Source organism: Lepisma saccharinum, chromosome 4 (assembly GCF_977018435.1).
Source record: "Lepisma saccharinum chromosome 4, izLepSacc3.1, whole genome shotgun sequence".
Classification (NCBI taxonomy): Eukaryota; Metazoa; Arthropoda; class Insecta; order Zygentoma; family Lepismatidae; genus Lepisma; species Lepisma saccharinum.
Genome location: NC_139232.1, coordinates 37,202,456 through 37,217,754, shown reverse-complemented (window position 1 = coordinate 37,217,754; position 15,299 = coordinate 37,202,456). Strand labels below are relative to the sequence as shown.

At 39.2% G+C, this 15,299-nt stretch overlaps 1 protein-coding gene across 5 annotated transcripts in view; it reads left to right on the top strand.

Annotated features, from left to right (window-relative positions):
• Positions 1-1,087: 1,087 nt before the first annotated feature.
• The window catches only part of LOC145986422 (uncharacterized), an 87,708-nt gene continuing 73,496 nt past the window's right edge, over positions 1,088-15,299 (top strand). For 4 of the 5 annotated variants that reach the window (XM_083120419.1, XM_083120422.1, XM_083120423.1 and 1 more), the window contains exon 1: positions 1,088-1,198. The gene's annotated coding sequence lies outside the window, so the exon portion shown is untranslated. Of the gene's footprint in view, positions 1,199-1,326; positions 1,381-15,299 lie in introns of those variants that run through there. The other variant, XM_083120420.1, reaches the window with a different exon arrangement.

The following is a 15,299-nucleotide window of genomic DNA, read 5'->3' as shown; positions in this document are numbered from 1 at the left end:
ACGTGTAGTGTTGCCCACGGGACGAGACGGGACAGGCTTTTAAAAATTCGAGACGAGATTGATCATGTGTCCCGAGACAAACGAATATTTTCGAGACGAGACAGCATTTCACAGCATTTCCACGAGACGAGACAGGCCAAAGTCTCGTCTCGTGGGCAACACTAACCACGTGATCAGGTATGGCCCCAGAACTTCCCCACGTTCCCCGAAGTGTTGTTCAAAGATTCATAAGACTCAGAACTGTAATCCGAATGAGGAAAGTTAACGAAGAAGTGAATATTAATAGCAGAAGCAAAGTCAACAAATTGAAAAAGTTGAAGTGAAACAGCTCCTCCCTCACCTCTAAAATAGACGACTTCATAAGTATAACAATAGGTAAGTCCGCATCATTTATTATTATTATTATTTTACGCATTCAACATATATTTTTCTTTCTGCCCTAACAAAACGCATTACTAGGTGAATTAACCCAATTTTACATGAAACTAATGTTTCAGAGAGAAATGTGACGACATATAAACTACCGATAACATGTGTGCGTAAATGGCTGTGTAATCCAACTGTAAGGACATACGTTATGTCGGATCCTAAGTATGTCTGCGTATTTACTCCCAATTAGCTTCTGGGCATAATTACGGATCTTTTTTGTTCATAATTACTGCTTTGATTCGGCTGCGAAACCGGAGCGTAGAGCGATCTGTCCGCCCGTGACGTCACGCCTGACGTCAAGGACCACGTGATCAGGTATGGCCCCAGCCTTCTCCTTCTAATAGTCTTGAGGGAAAAGGAACAGAGAGGACCCCCCCCCTCCCTCTCCACTCCAGTCACCATTTGCTGCCCGCAGAATCGACTTGCTTTCTTTTAAATATTCCGGCCGCCAGGCGAGTATAAACTTGCGCATGCGCCTTCCTCGCAAAAGTCGTGGAAAGGAGAGGGAATAATGGAATAATAGTTGCTTGGCGGGCGGAGGAGTCGTGGCACACATACGACTCTTGGAACGTGTCGTTCAATTCTGGTGAACTAGTCGTTCACCGTTCACAAGAGAGAGTCGTTACTTTTGAACGACTCGTTCATGAACGACCCATCACTAGAAAGGTTGTTTTGGTTCCTTCTCTAGTCGGTTTCCCCCTCAAATAGTTGTTACGTAATATCTGAAGATTTTTGTTAGTATACAACGAAGAAATCCATTGGCAAGAAAGTAAGTACGTGTGTATGTAACCTCGCGCTACGACGCCAGGGGTCCCGGGTTTGAATGCCAGCTTGGGCATGGTATTCTTTGCGAGTGTCGCTTCATCCATTTCGTCATGTCGTCAGTCATCCTCATCTTCGCGATTAGCCAGAAGTGGCTGAAATACGAAGTAAAAATAAGAAGAAAATTGTGTATGCAACCTTCAGATGAAAGCAAACTTTCAATTGGCTGATTCCGAAATCTGCATTTATATGTACAGGGGTGTGCTTGTGTGGGTAACAGTAGGATAAGCCGGAGACACTTTATACTCGGTTGTTTTCAAATAAAAATCATTGCTACTTACCTCATATGCAGCGCGGAAGATTTTTGAAGCTGGCGATAAATTTTTTTCCATGAAAAACACGTTACTTTTAACGTTATGATTCTTTATTTGTCGTTCCTAATTCGGCGGCCAAAGCTTGACTCACGTTGTCTGTCGTCAGCTGATATGCAGTACTGTCAGATGATGTGCAGTGTTGCCAAACGTATGAACCTATAAATGTCGCACAGGCTATTCACAAAATGTTTTTCATCGACAATTTTTCCACAAAGAGCTTCGAAACTTGTTCAACAAACCATTCACGTAAAGTTAGGTTAGGTTCAGTTAGGTTAGGTTCAGTTAGGTTACGAAAATTTAGAAAAATTAATTTCACCAAAAAAAATATTCATTTTATTAATTTCACCCAAAAAAAAACATTTTATTAATTTCACAGAAAAAAATTAACTTTCACCACACTTAAATGTATTTTATTACTTTCACCAAAAAAAATCATTTTATTAATTTCACCGAAAAAAAAAATAACTTTCACAACACTTAAATGTATTGCATGCGACCGGCATGCTTAAAAAATTCATGGACTCTTCTCTCAAGTGGGAATTTTTTCTTGAAGAGGTACTCCGATAAGTAACCCGTGAAGTGATGTTTCTTGCGACCAAACATTGGGATGGAATGACGGACATTACGCCAGGCTCTTTCGATGTTTTGAGAATGAACTTCTACATTGGCGCCTCTCATTCTTTGCTGGTTTGCATTATGGATATGTCCACTTGCAGGTGTGTCGATGAACTCCACACTGTGGTTAACTCTGAGGTGCGTGTATCCTGCTCCCTGCAAGTTTATATATGCTTTCCAGCAATCTGAAATAATGGTTGTTCCAGGCAGAATGAATTGCTGTATTACTTGTAGCAGAGTTTGTTCGTTGCGGTTTTCTACAGGAACCATGAAGAAACGATCACTGTTCTCCCTTTCAATTCCTCCAAACACCCACTGACCCCCAACTGGACGTGCTCTTCTATTCAAACATCTTTTGGTCTTTCCGAACTTTGCTTCATCAACTTCTACAACCACTCCAGGACCTCCTATTGGTCTCGAATTGGCAAGAACCCAGTCTTCGCACACTTGCCGGCAGTGGTTGGACCAATCCACAATTGTTATTGAACACATGTTCAGTTCGAATTTCATGTACTCTTGTCTTGGGTAGGGCAACAACAGCCAAATTTTACAAAATTTCACGATATTCTGAACAGTTAATTTACTTTGTCCTATAAATGTACCCTTCCTTGCAGAGATTTTGAATCCACATGGAAATCTTTTATGCTTTAATTTCCCACGCCCCTGCACTCTTTTCGAACATATGTACAGCCATTTCCCATCCCGAGCAATGTGCAACTTACACATTCTTGAACATTTCGGACATTCCATTTCTTCTTTCAATATTCCATGTTCGATTAGAAAATCTCGAGGATCCTCAATATCCGGGAACATTTTCACCACGCAACCTTGACACGTCATCTTGTCAAACTTCCGCGTGGTTGCTACACTGTGAGGGGGTTACATAACCAAACGCACGGAAAATTTGATTCACGTAGTCAACGGTAATGGCGGCACGAGCTAACGCACAACGGAGATGCATGATTGACGAAAAATACCTTTTTTACGGGCAAAAAACGTAGCACGATTCTAAAAAACAATACCTCCGGTTTCGTAAAGACCTCCAGAACACAATTCCGTAAGTACTTTCTCGTCTTTTCTCCTGTAAATTTTAAGAAATCCGTCTCCGGCTTATCCTACCGTTACCCTGGTGTGTTTATTGAATTACCAGAAAAAAATTAGGGGCTTGGTGGTAAAAATTTACTATCCTTCGGACACCTCTAATTTTTTCGTTTCGTCAATTTTTGACATTCGTACTTACGTATCTGCTTCGCGGAATATTCCTGAAGGTGTATCAACGTTGTTTTTATGAAATTTGAACTATGTTTCCTAACCTAACAGAACTAACCTAACCACGTGCCAATGGTTCGTGGGGCTAGCGCCAATGGTTCGCAATTATTTCCAGTTTCCAGATCCTGATACTAACACAACACCAAATTTTAACTATGTTTCCTAACCTAACAGAACTAACCTATCCACGTGCCAATGGTTCGTGGGGCTAGCTATTCTCCGTCGGAGAATTGATTTTCAACGAACAACATGAATTTCAGCTATGAAACATTCACACATCACACAAAACACTTTCCCGATGTTCGACAATGCTACAGGAATTTATTACGGTAAGTAGTTTCTTCTGTAAAAATAAATAAATGTGTCCGAAGGATAGTAAACTAGTACCGAAAAAAAAAAACCGCTCACACGTCATCTTGTAAAACTACCGCGTGGTTGCTACACTAACACTTATTAACCGAAAAATGATGGTTTTTAGGCTAAAATTGATGCACAAACCATTCACGGAAGGTTAGGTTCAGTTAGGTTAGGCAAACAGAAAATTAAATTGAAAAAAAAAATCCTGCTCACACGTCATCTTTAAAACTACCACGTTGTTGCTACACGGACAGGGGTTTACATAATCCAACGCACAGAACATTTGATTCACGTAGTCGACGGTAATGGCACAAGCTATCGTGCAACGGAGATACATTAATGTCGAAAATTACATTATTTACCGGCCGAATAAGTTGCACGAATGGAAAAAACACTATTCCCAGCTTCCAAAAGTCCACAGGAACTCAATTCCGTAAGTACTTTCCTGTCTTTTTCCCTGTAAATTTGAAGAAATATGTTTTCACTATATCTAACTGTTATCGTCATTTCGATCTTAGTGGCTCTTGGTACATAAATCCATTTCCTCAATTTGCTGATGATGGGTAATCACCAGATTCCCATATTTAGTCCTAGAGCAATTATCCACATTTTGGAAATCACGGTTTTCCTTGTTTCAGAGAACCTATAAGTTGTTTACTAATAGTTCACCCTTTTATGGGTTAGCCACTCCTCCTTATTCCAACCTTGGCCTTTGGCCAATGAATTGGACTTATCCTCTTTCCATGCTGTTGATTCACCAAGAGACAGAGACTGTATGCTTTAGTGTGGCACGCTGATATGCACATAATAAATTAGACTTCCAGTATTGTTAAGACTAGCACCAAGTCAAATACCATGAGTTCAAATATTTTATTGAAGATAAAAATGTATTTTATATTAATTTGGTTTGTTGTAAGGAATGGTTGAAAATCCATCCGTTTCACCTGTTGTTAGTATTGTGGGTGTACCCATCGATTCCGTGCCCACAGACATTTTAAAACTTCAAGCTAGAACTCCCCTGTGACCGTCTGTCCATTAGGAACAAATTCTCTATGAATGATACCCATGGAGTCAAAGAACGTGATGAGCATCGTCTTCATTCGGTACTTCTGCAAGTGAACTTTCTTGGTATTTGTTGACCCTTGGCTCTTCTACACCAAACTCTGGCACTTTGTTTTGTTTAATTGTTTCCAGCATTTTGACCTAGGGTAGTTCCGCTTGTGTTATTGTAACTTTTAAGAGGATCCTTCCCCAAAGTTCAAATTTACTGGCCAGAGAGAGAAAACAGAGTAATTAGAGAATGGGTGTTTTTCCAAATCTTGCATACAATATGTAAATGCACTACAACATCAGTCTGGAAAATTATGGGATACACTGTGTATATTGAAAACAGTAATGTACTGTCTATTGAGTACTCTGGGGAAAAATTGAGAATTCTGGAAATCTCAGGGAAAATGTATTTGGAGTTCATGTGGAGACCCTGAATTAGCACCAGAATACATGCGCGGGTGGAGTAATGCTGTTCGGACAGAACTAATTATCATAGTATTGCATGTTTTTGTTGGATGGATCTGTTCTTTCAGAAATTCTCTTGCACAAGTGCCATCCCCAAATCGTTACAATGCCCATTTTCTTTAGCTGTGCTACTGTCAAAATGCCAGAGTTTCTGTGCATTCAGCTCCATACTGCCCACGCGTGCATTGTTGTTTCTGTTTTGCAACGTTCATTGCCGAGGTTCCCTGTCCGAATTGTTGCTGTGAAAATGGATTGCTAGGCAGAGCAGACACAAATTTTGGACCTGATGAACAAGCTGAATGAGACACTGAGTTTGCATGCAAAATGTGTGTCGCTGCTGCTACAAAGTGATTTGCAATTTTGCAAGCACTACTGTGTATAATGTTTTACTATTAATAGTATTGAAATAAAGTTTCTGTTAGCAGATGTACTACTACTAATAATATATTATAAGTACATAATACACAAATATATAATATACATAATATATTATTAAACTACTTATGATAATATCTTCTCTCTGAGTCATAGTATTTACATATGAAGGAGTTCTGTGCCTAAATATTCCAAAGAGAACAATCTGCACTTAAATTTCCACAAATGGGTAATTCCATATCAAGTCAAACAAGAAAAAATAAATTTTGGAATTTGATGTCATGGATTTGACTACGTTTCATATCATCTGAAATGTAGAAAATAGTTGTGTTTTTTTTATTTTTCATGTTGCCCGTTTTTTAGTTATTGCATTTTGATAATTGACAAAATTGCCCAAAAACCGCTCACCGCTGAAACTTTAAATACAATTTGCAAGAGATCTGTTTCAACTACAGGGCTGGTGGGCATGGTCCCATTTTAAAGCTTATCAAGGGGGCTTTAATTTGATATGCAACATGCTTGGTTTTTTATAAAAAAGAAATTTTGAAAGTTTTTCAAAATTTAATTTTACAATTTCCAAAAATCAAAAATTTTAAACATATTGGTACACATCTACTGAGGGTTGTCAAAATCTCAAGCTGGTATGTCTGGTATCATATGAAAAGTGAATTCCTTTCAAGACCATGCAATGATTTTTAAGTAAACAAATTTTACATGCTTAACCACATTATAAATACAGAAGCATACATACCAAGTAACTGCTTAGTGATACAGAAAGTCTTTCTTTGATAATATGTATGATGTTTGTGTCATCTCCTCTTGCTTCAGCTGGTATGTTCTACCAGTGGCTGTTACAGGGTCCACTTCGCAAGGACTGTGTGTCTTGGGATTTTAAGAACATGTGGTCGCCTTGGATAACTAAATGGCTGTGCTGGACCAGAAGAATGCAAGACACCTCCACTTCATGTTCTACATTCTCTTTCGAAAGTACACATCCCACTCACCAACAAGGTTATTAGAAGTATAGGTTGGGCCAATCCGTTGTTTACTCGTAATGACGAAACGACGGCAAAAGGTGAATGTATCCATGAAATGAATTCCAAATCTATGCGCTAGTGTTGCACTATGCAGATAGGAAACCATGCCAGAAACTGAACACACAAAATCGAGTACACAAATGAGCATTTCCACCCATTTACATTTTGTGGCTTCAGACAAATTGAAAATAAATATCGAAAGGTACTTATTGTTATGCGGGACAGAATATTTTTGATCGGAACGGGAATTTTTTTTAAATCCCGACATTCGGGACGGGAAATATTCGCAATTTCTCGACTAGTGGGGAAATCTCAAATTCTCATTTTCACCTTAAGTTATTTTCTTTGCATTTCTGGAATGAAAACTAACAATTTCCGATAAGTTCCAGACACTTGCAATGTAGAAAACGTCAAGAATTAATACCGTTTTAAAATGACCATTCGGTATTTCTCGACTGCTCGGGATCCAGAAATTTAGGGAAGTCATTTGCTGAAGTCGTGATAGGGACTGAATTTTTCTTTCCTATCCCGGTCCCGACTTTCCGAGATACCGCACACCACTTGTTATTATTATTTATTTTAGTTCAGCACAAGATACATCTTCCAAGTACGTTGAACATAATAATATATACGTTTTTCAAAAGGATTCTTCGGTCACCGAGCTTTGGATCGTGTGGAAACGCTAACGTGAATCATGCTAATGCTAGAATCTGCAGTGCGCATTTCTGCCCAGAAGATTATTTACGTAATCTGAAACGTCAACTTTTAGGTTTACATCGAAGAAAGATCCTTAAGCAAGATACCTTCGACTCCTTATTATGAGCAGGAATGTAGGGAGTATAATCCTGGTAAATACTTCGCCTACCATTTCTTTGCCATTGGTTTACAATTCTCTCTCGCTTTTTCCCTACATATTCACATAAAGCAATAAAAATACAAACTGCTAACTTTTCATTCCATTTTGGTTATTTATTAAACGGTACGTGTTTGTATTTATATTTGATAAATTTACTTTGCTCTTCCGGCCATTTAAGTCAATTGAGATTATGAAGAAGTGATAAAATAGATGAATGGCCAATCACAGATCCCCTTACTTACAAGAGCGACCACAAGAAAATGAACCTTCCTCCTCTTGCGTTCAACTCGGACTATAAGGAGCATGCTCCACTCTCCCCCTCCCCTCCACACTGGAGTACGGTGCACAGGTGTCGCGAGTCTGCGCAGGTTTCTTTGCTTGTGGTTCCACTAACTATAACAGTAATATAAAAATGTACACTCACCTCACTTAGTTATCCGGCAGTTTGTTTCTTTATACATCATATTTGGAGAAGATACAATTCAATCTATAGTTGTACGTACACTGTATATATAATACACCTTATTACTGACTTCCTTGACCCTGGATTTACAGGGACAAGGAAAACAAAGAAAAGAGCATAATTTTCTCTTCGGAGAAGATGTTGAACCTACACAAAAAAAAAACTCAAATAATGAATTCGACAATGTAAATTGATGAGATTTAGTAAATCATTTGATGAAGTGAACTAATTCTGAGTGGACTAATCGCAAAGGACATAATCAGCTCAGATCCTATTACTTCTTCATGATATGTGACGTAAAGTTCCCGCCCAACCGTTTGACGGCGTTAGAGGTTATCGCATCTCCTTTTCCACAGCGTAGTACACATCCTCATCTAGACATTGTTCTTGTTCTGGTGTTTAATATCTGCATACTGCAACACTGTCGTTTTGTCATTTCATGTGACTTCACATTGAAGTGATGCATTCACTTGGCCGGTCACACGTCATTGCACGCAAAAAACGTCAACCGTTACCATGGTTTTGGGCCAGGGCTGCTCACCAATTGGCATCATATGCACATGCTACAAACCTATGTTGTGTTTAAAGGTTAATTTTCAACATCTGCATTAACTTTAACACAATGTACCAAAGTTTCTTCAGATGCAGAAAACACTTTAGTCTCCACTTTTTCTGTGCTTACTGTTATGAATGCATGAAACCTCTTGAGTCCCTGTTACAGCTACAGCTTCACCAAAACGTGTCTGTAAAAGTCTGTCTTTTTCCAAATATTTGTTATTTGTCACATAAGCGAAAGTTATTGATGGAATGTTCTCCTTTCCCCACTCAAATAGCTGCAGAGGTGTCTTGATTTGGTTTGAAAAAGGATCTGGAGACTAGCTTTGGCTGCCAGCCTCTTTACTGTCCCTCCTTCACACACTCCCTTACCATGTGCTGTTGCATAAAAATGACACCAGCCGCAATGCCATTGAAATCTCTATGATGGTTGCACAAATTTGCAAAGTTTTTGCGATTCTTCTATTGCACGGCTGAACCATCAGAGAAGTAATATAATATCTGTAAGTTTGGCAGACAATCAATTTTCAAGAAATCTAAAAGCTTTCTTTGGAAAACATGGATAAGAACTGTGTTGTGAACATAGGCGTAACTAACATGCTCTGCGACCCCCCCGCAACTTTCAGTTTCTAACTTTCAGCGTACTATTATTATTATTATTATTTTTACGCTTTCCTTTCCAAAATATAATTCACACCTACATTTACATTCAGTGCATACAAATATGAAAATATATAGATTTAATTTGAATGAGTGTACAAGCTGGTACGAAAGATTAAGACAACAGCCAAACTGTAAAAAATATGTATTATAATTACATTTGAAAGTACACTTTTACTACAAAAATTACGATATGGTTAAATGTCCGTTACCAGTCTGCATTTTTTGAGGGAAGCAAATTCTTGCTCTAATTTGGTCAAGTCCAGTTTTCAAGCCCGATCACTTTCGATGCTTAACAGTGCCAGTCCACTCAATCTCATTGAGTCATTGTGCTCCTCAAGTAATTTTTGATCAATTTTAGCTTAGAGAAGGACCTCTCAGCTGATGATGATGTCATGGGTAGGGTCAGATATAGCATATAAGCAGTGCATACATCAGGAATACAACTAGCCACAATTTTCTGAAGGCTTGTTAGCAAGGCTTCCTTGAAATCAATTGAATAGCTCGGGTGTAAAATATAGTAGCCTAAGTGACATTTTGGTCATTTTGGAGTTACAATGTGCATTGTGTAGTCCATTGTAAATGGAGTTGAATTGTACTCTAAGTGTTTCGTTTCGTCAACAGATGACAGAGCTAGACGTGTTGAAAATTATGGTATCTACCAGTTGTTTCATGTAAAGTATGGTAAGTAGCAAAGATGGCAGCGAAATGGCTGTTACTGAATTGCAACGTGTCTCCAAAAGTTCTCGAGTATTGAGGCAACAGCAAAGATGAGAATGAGTTAGAAAGTTTATATGATTCCCATAATGACCCAGAATATGTACCACTGACTGAGAATGAGGAGAATGAAGAGGTTACCAATCTAAAATGCGACTAAAACTGTGCATGGCCATGTACATACTATATATCATGTAAAACGTGGTATCTACTGTAGATACCATTGTTTACATACAACAGTGCTCATAATGCCAGTTTCGCATTAAATTTTACTCTCGTACCTGGATGTGAACTGCGATCTAGTAGAGAAACACATACTTTTCTTCTACTAGATATAAATAACTGTAGTCACATACAAATTTGTTTGATTTTTAATTGGGTGTGTGCATTTAAGGCTGCTTTAAGATACCATGCCTTACAAGCAACGTCAAAAATGTATTACACTTAAGGTATATGTAATTTGATTTGAATCATATCAATTATTTGGAACAGTTTAGTGTTTCGAAAAAACGTTGTTTTTCGAAGAAAAAAATGTTTTTAGTTTTTCGAAAAAAAAATATTTTTTCACTTTTTTGTTTTTGGAAAACATTTTCGTACTTTCACTTTTCATTTTCGAAAAAATGATTTTTAGATTTTCAATTTTTCGAAAAAAAAAGACCATCCCTATTGTATGCATAAATTGCTTATTGAATCACAAAAATCTAACATTGCCATTGTATGCAATTTGGATAGTCTATGTAACACAGCTTTGTATTAAGAAAGGCCTGTGAATCGCATTCTGCTTGGCATGCTGAGGTAATAAATAGAGCCTCTATATGTGTGAAGTAAGTATGTGAAGCTAAAAAACTGCTCATATATAAACATTTTTTAACGAATATTGATCTCCATATAGATACAACCTTGGTGGCAATGAAGTTCGACCAGAAAGGAATACGTGATTAAATGCACAGAGGCATAGGTGGTGGAATGGGTGACCCGCAGAAGTGACGCATGTGTGTAAGAGGAGGCGTGTGAGCAGGCAAGAATCATGATCCCAGCATGTTGCACCCAAGGTCACGTAAAGAACGAAAACGGGGAACAATACGCGTGACATTGAACTTCGACCAGGCACCAGATCCATACAGAAAATCCCAGATAGTGGCGCATTCGACGGAAGCATGACGTCACGGACACGATAAGGGAGTCCGCCGTATATAAGCGCGTGCTGTGCACCGAGGAACCGCAGTGCATCATCACCATGGCCAGGGGCAAACCTATTGACAACACCGTAAGGAGAAGAGTGGTGGAGTTGCAACCGGATGGACTCAGTGAACGGGAAATAGGGCTCCAACTGAACTTACTCAAGTCAACCGTCCACTGCATCATCAAACGCCACCAAAATATGGGTACTACAGAGCCAGGTAAGGCCCCCGGTCGAAAACGCGTGCTGAGCGTGCGTGACCTACAGATATTTAGGCGCTATATCCAGACCAACAATCATGTTTCAGTGGCCAAATTACAACTGTGGACTCGAGAACGCTTTCACATTGAAGTGTCAACCAGAACCATTCGCCGTTACCTACAGCGATGCAGTTACCGAGTGTACAAGGCAAAACGTAAACCCTTCCTTTCCATGTTGAACAAAGGCACTCGACTACGGTGGGCACGAATGTACCGGGGATGGACATTTCGGCAGTGGAACAGGGTTTTGTGGACGGATGAATCCATTTTCAATGTTGTGTATGGGAAAATACGCAAAACAGTCATTTGTCGGAAGGAGGAACAGAATGAAGCATAATGTTATGCACGTCGGGTACAGAAACCTGCGTCAGTGATGGTATGGGGATGCATGACGGCATCTGGGGTTGGCCCACTACACGTCTGTGAGGGCATTGTGAATGCACACGCCTATACACGCATACTGGAGCGGCATCTTCCCACAGTGCGAAGGCACCTGTTCCACAGGCGGTGTCTCATCTTTCAACACGACAATGCCAGACCTCATTCAGCGCAGCTGACAAGAGAATGGTTGACTCGCCATCACGTGCAAACTCTGCCATGGCCACCATCGAGTCCCGACCTCTCGCCCATTGAGAATGTGTGGCGTGTTCTTAAGCAACGTGTGCAACAGAGGGGACCCACGACAGTGGCTGCTCTTATCGCCTGCCTGAAGGAAGAATGGCACCTCATCGATGTGGAATACCTTGAACGACTCTTCCGCAGCATGCCCCGACGCATTGCCACAATTATTCGCCGACTGGGCGGCGTCACATCATGGTAGAGTCCAGCGCAGATAATTCTGCCGTGCAATGCGCGACAGAACTAAAGAAGCAGTGTTGCTAATGGAGCAGATAGAAAAATCGCTGCGGTGCGCCGATGCACAGCTGTTACGTACAACAATAAAATTAGAGAATTCAGGTCTATCTAACGTTGAGTTTTAAACGTCATGCATTATACCAGGACTAGGATTAATATGTACTAATAAGTGACTATGTATGTAGCTACATACATATGGACTAAAAATTCGCAAAATATGAACTAACACATACGTAAAAATTACCAAAAATGCTGCAAAGAAGACTTCTTCATACGATTCCTTATTTGAGTGATTTCAAACAAAATAAAAAAATATATATATTATTTTTCATTGCATTAATGCACTGGTGGCGTTCTAACTTTTCACTCCCAAAACCCGTATACACTGGTATGGAACTGCAACGGCAGATAATAACATGGCAACGTGTTAAACCGCTACAATTGCACCATAACACTCCTCCTGAAGCAGTATTATTATTTCCTCTCTGAGATCGGCGACAGTCGGTTGCCTTTGTTGTACATTTACAAAGGATGCCGGCTTCCACAACAATAACAAGTACATATACTGCCACTAGACGATAAGCTGCGCGGCTTTTTCTTTTGTTATGAACCAGGGCCGGCGCTAGTCATTTTGCCTCCCTGGGAGGTGGCGGCAGATGCCGCTCTATTTCGACCCCCCCCCCCCCCCGGTCATTACGCAGCAACGGAAAATTGAAAATCAATATATTCCTAACTAAAACATCAAAATATAAAATAAATAATGAGACTTCTTATGCTATTTCAATACTATTCAGCGCAAAAGAATATCTCGCTCGATCACAGTTTTCAATAGGCTTATTTTTTTCTTCTCTTCAAATTTTGCCACTCTGGGCGATGGGACGGTTCGCCCTCCCCTTCCGCCGGCCCTGCTATGAACTTGGTCACCCATCAAAGCATGGCAATTTTAACACAGAAAACAATATGTATCGCATTAAGTAGCAAAAATGACAGCCTCCTCTATGCAATTTCTACAAGAACACGTGCCGGAGCCAGAGTTGAAATGATGTTGGAGCCACATTATTTATTTATTTTGAATAATTCCAAAATTATGAAATATGAACAATTTGTTGCTGCTGTTCGCTGCTCTCTTGCCAAAATGCTTTATTGGGATGCTAACACCATGACTGGCTGGCTTCCTCCTTCATGAACTCGTGCACGTTGCTTAGAATTTCCCGAGCTTGGCTATGCAAGGTTTTTGATTTCAACTTCGACAGAACTGGAGGCATTATGGAATTTAACGTTCATTAGCAAACACACACTTTTACATACACACACGCAATACACGCACACAACGTCAAACCGGTCAAATACTTAGTATAAAATAAAAATATGGAGCTTCCAATCCAACAAAACTCACCGCTACTTTACCTGCCTTTTCCCCTTCCGTGACAGAAATAGTGCTTCATTATTACAGTTGGCAACACTAGTTACTAGCTAGCCAATGAACATGCACTGCATAAAAGAAGCAAGCACTACGCCGTGCTATATTGCCACATTAGCGTCCCTACCGAACGGTGGGAACCGCGAGCTGAAGCGCTATTCAATTGTTTTCAATGATGTTTGCGCGAGTGTGTCCAGGAATGGAATGACAATGTGGCAACAATAGCGAAGGTTTTCGAGCAGGGTAGAACACATAATGCTAAGAGAGAGGGAGACGAAACGAAAATTCGTTTCTACGCAACGGCAAATTTACGTGTGTGGCACTCTAAACAGGATCCCCTCTAACAGTGGTCGAACTTCAGTGTCACGTGTAGATGGACGAAAATGTTTTAATTTGTGTGGACACCATACATTGCTGCGTTCAGCGGAAATTTATGTTTTCCTTTGTTCCATGTAGCCTGCTGAATAAAGTATGTTCAGCATATGCATGTGTTCTCCTTCTTTCACAACGCACTCCTATATTTGTGACTGGTCGAACTTCATTGTCACTAAGGTTGTATAAGGAAGTTATTTTTAATGACAAGCATGCAGAACTTATTTTTCTAAATACTAACGTAATAAAATTATGAAATCTACTTTTCTAATGGTGTTCATGTCAGTCATAGACATAGGAAAGCAAGAACTTGTTACAACAAGTAGCTCAATACAAGTAGCTCAGGTTATTGTTTATTGAATAAAATTATTATTATTCAAGGCTTTCATTTTTGTGTTACAAATGGTTATGGTTGCTATAAAAAGTCTAATGTCAAAATATTATTATTGAACTGACATCACAAGTCAGCTTGAATAAAGCGGTATCTGATCACTCATTTTGATAATATCATTGCATGTAAAGCATGGTAACTACAACAATTCCTTGAACAACCCTCAAACAAATCACATGTAGCACCACTGAAAAAAAAATAATTCTGATGAAATATCATGTTTGTATGATAGTAAACATACAAGTGAATCATATTTTCTGTAAATAATTTAGAAATTTATTTTAATTTGTAAATCAGATTTTTTTGAAACATCAACTTTCAATATCTAGAAACCTGCATTTTGTCACTTAGGGCCTACCATGTTTTATACCCGAGCCCTTCAATTATGATGGGACAGGAATCACACTCATCTTGATAACACTTATGTTGTGGTACCCTACACATTATTTTTGAAAGACAATCTTGGTATGTTTTTAATGGATTTTCATGTCCTGGAAGAGTTATTTAATTTAAGTGAGCTCCAGCTATTGTTAGTTTAACATTTTGATGAGTGGTACAAACAAATACACTGTAGGTACCACTGGCTCCTTCTATTATGCAACTCTTTAGTCTTAATTCTACAAATTTTGAAAACCCAATCTTAAGTAGCAGGTATTTAGATTTAAAAAGTCTGATACACCACAATATTCCTCTCAGATTTGAGCTTTAACTGTCTCACACTCATGTTACCAAAGAGATGCCAATATGTGTAAAATTTTTAAAAATTTCGTTTATTGGAAATTGTAAAATAAAATTGTGAAAACACTTTCCAAACTTGTTTTTCGCAAGAAACCAATC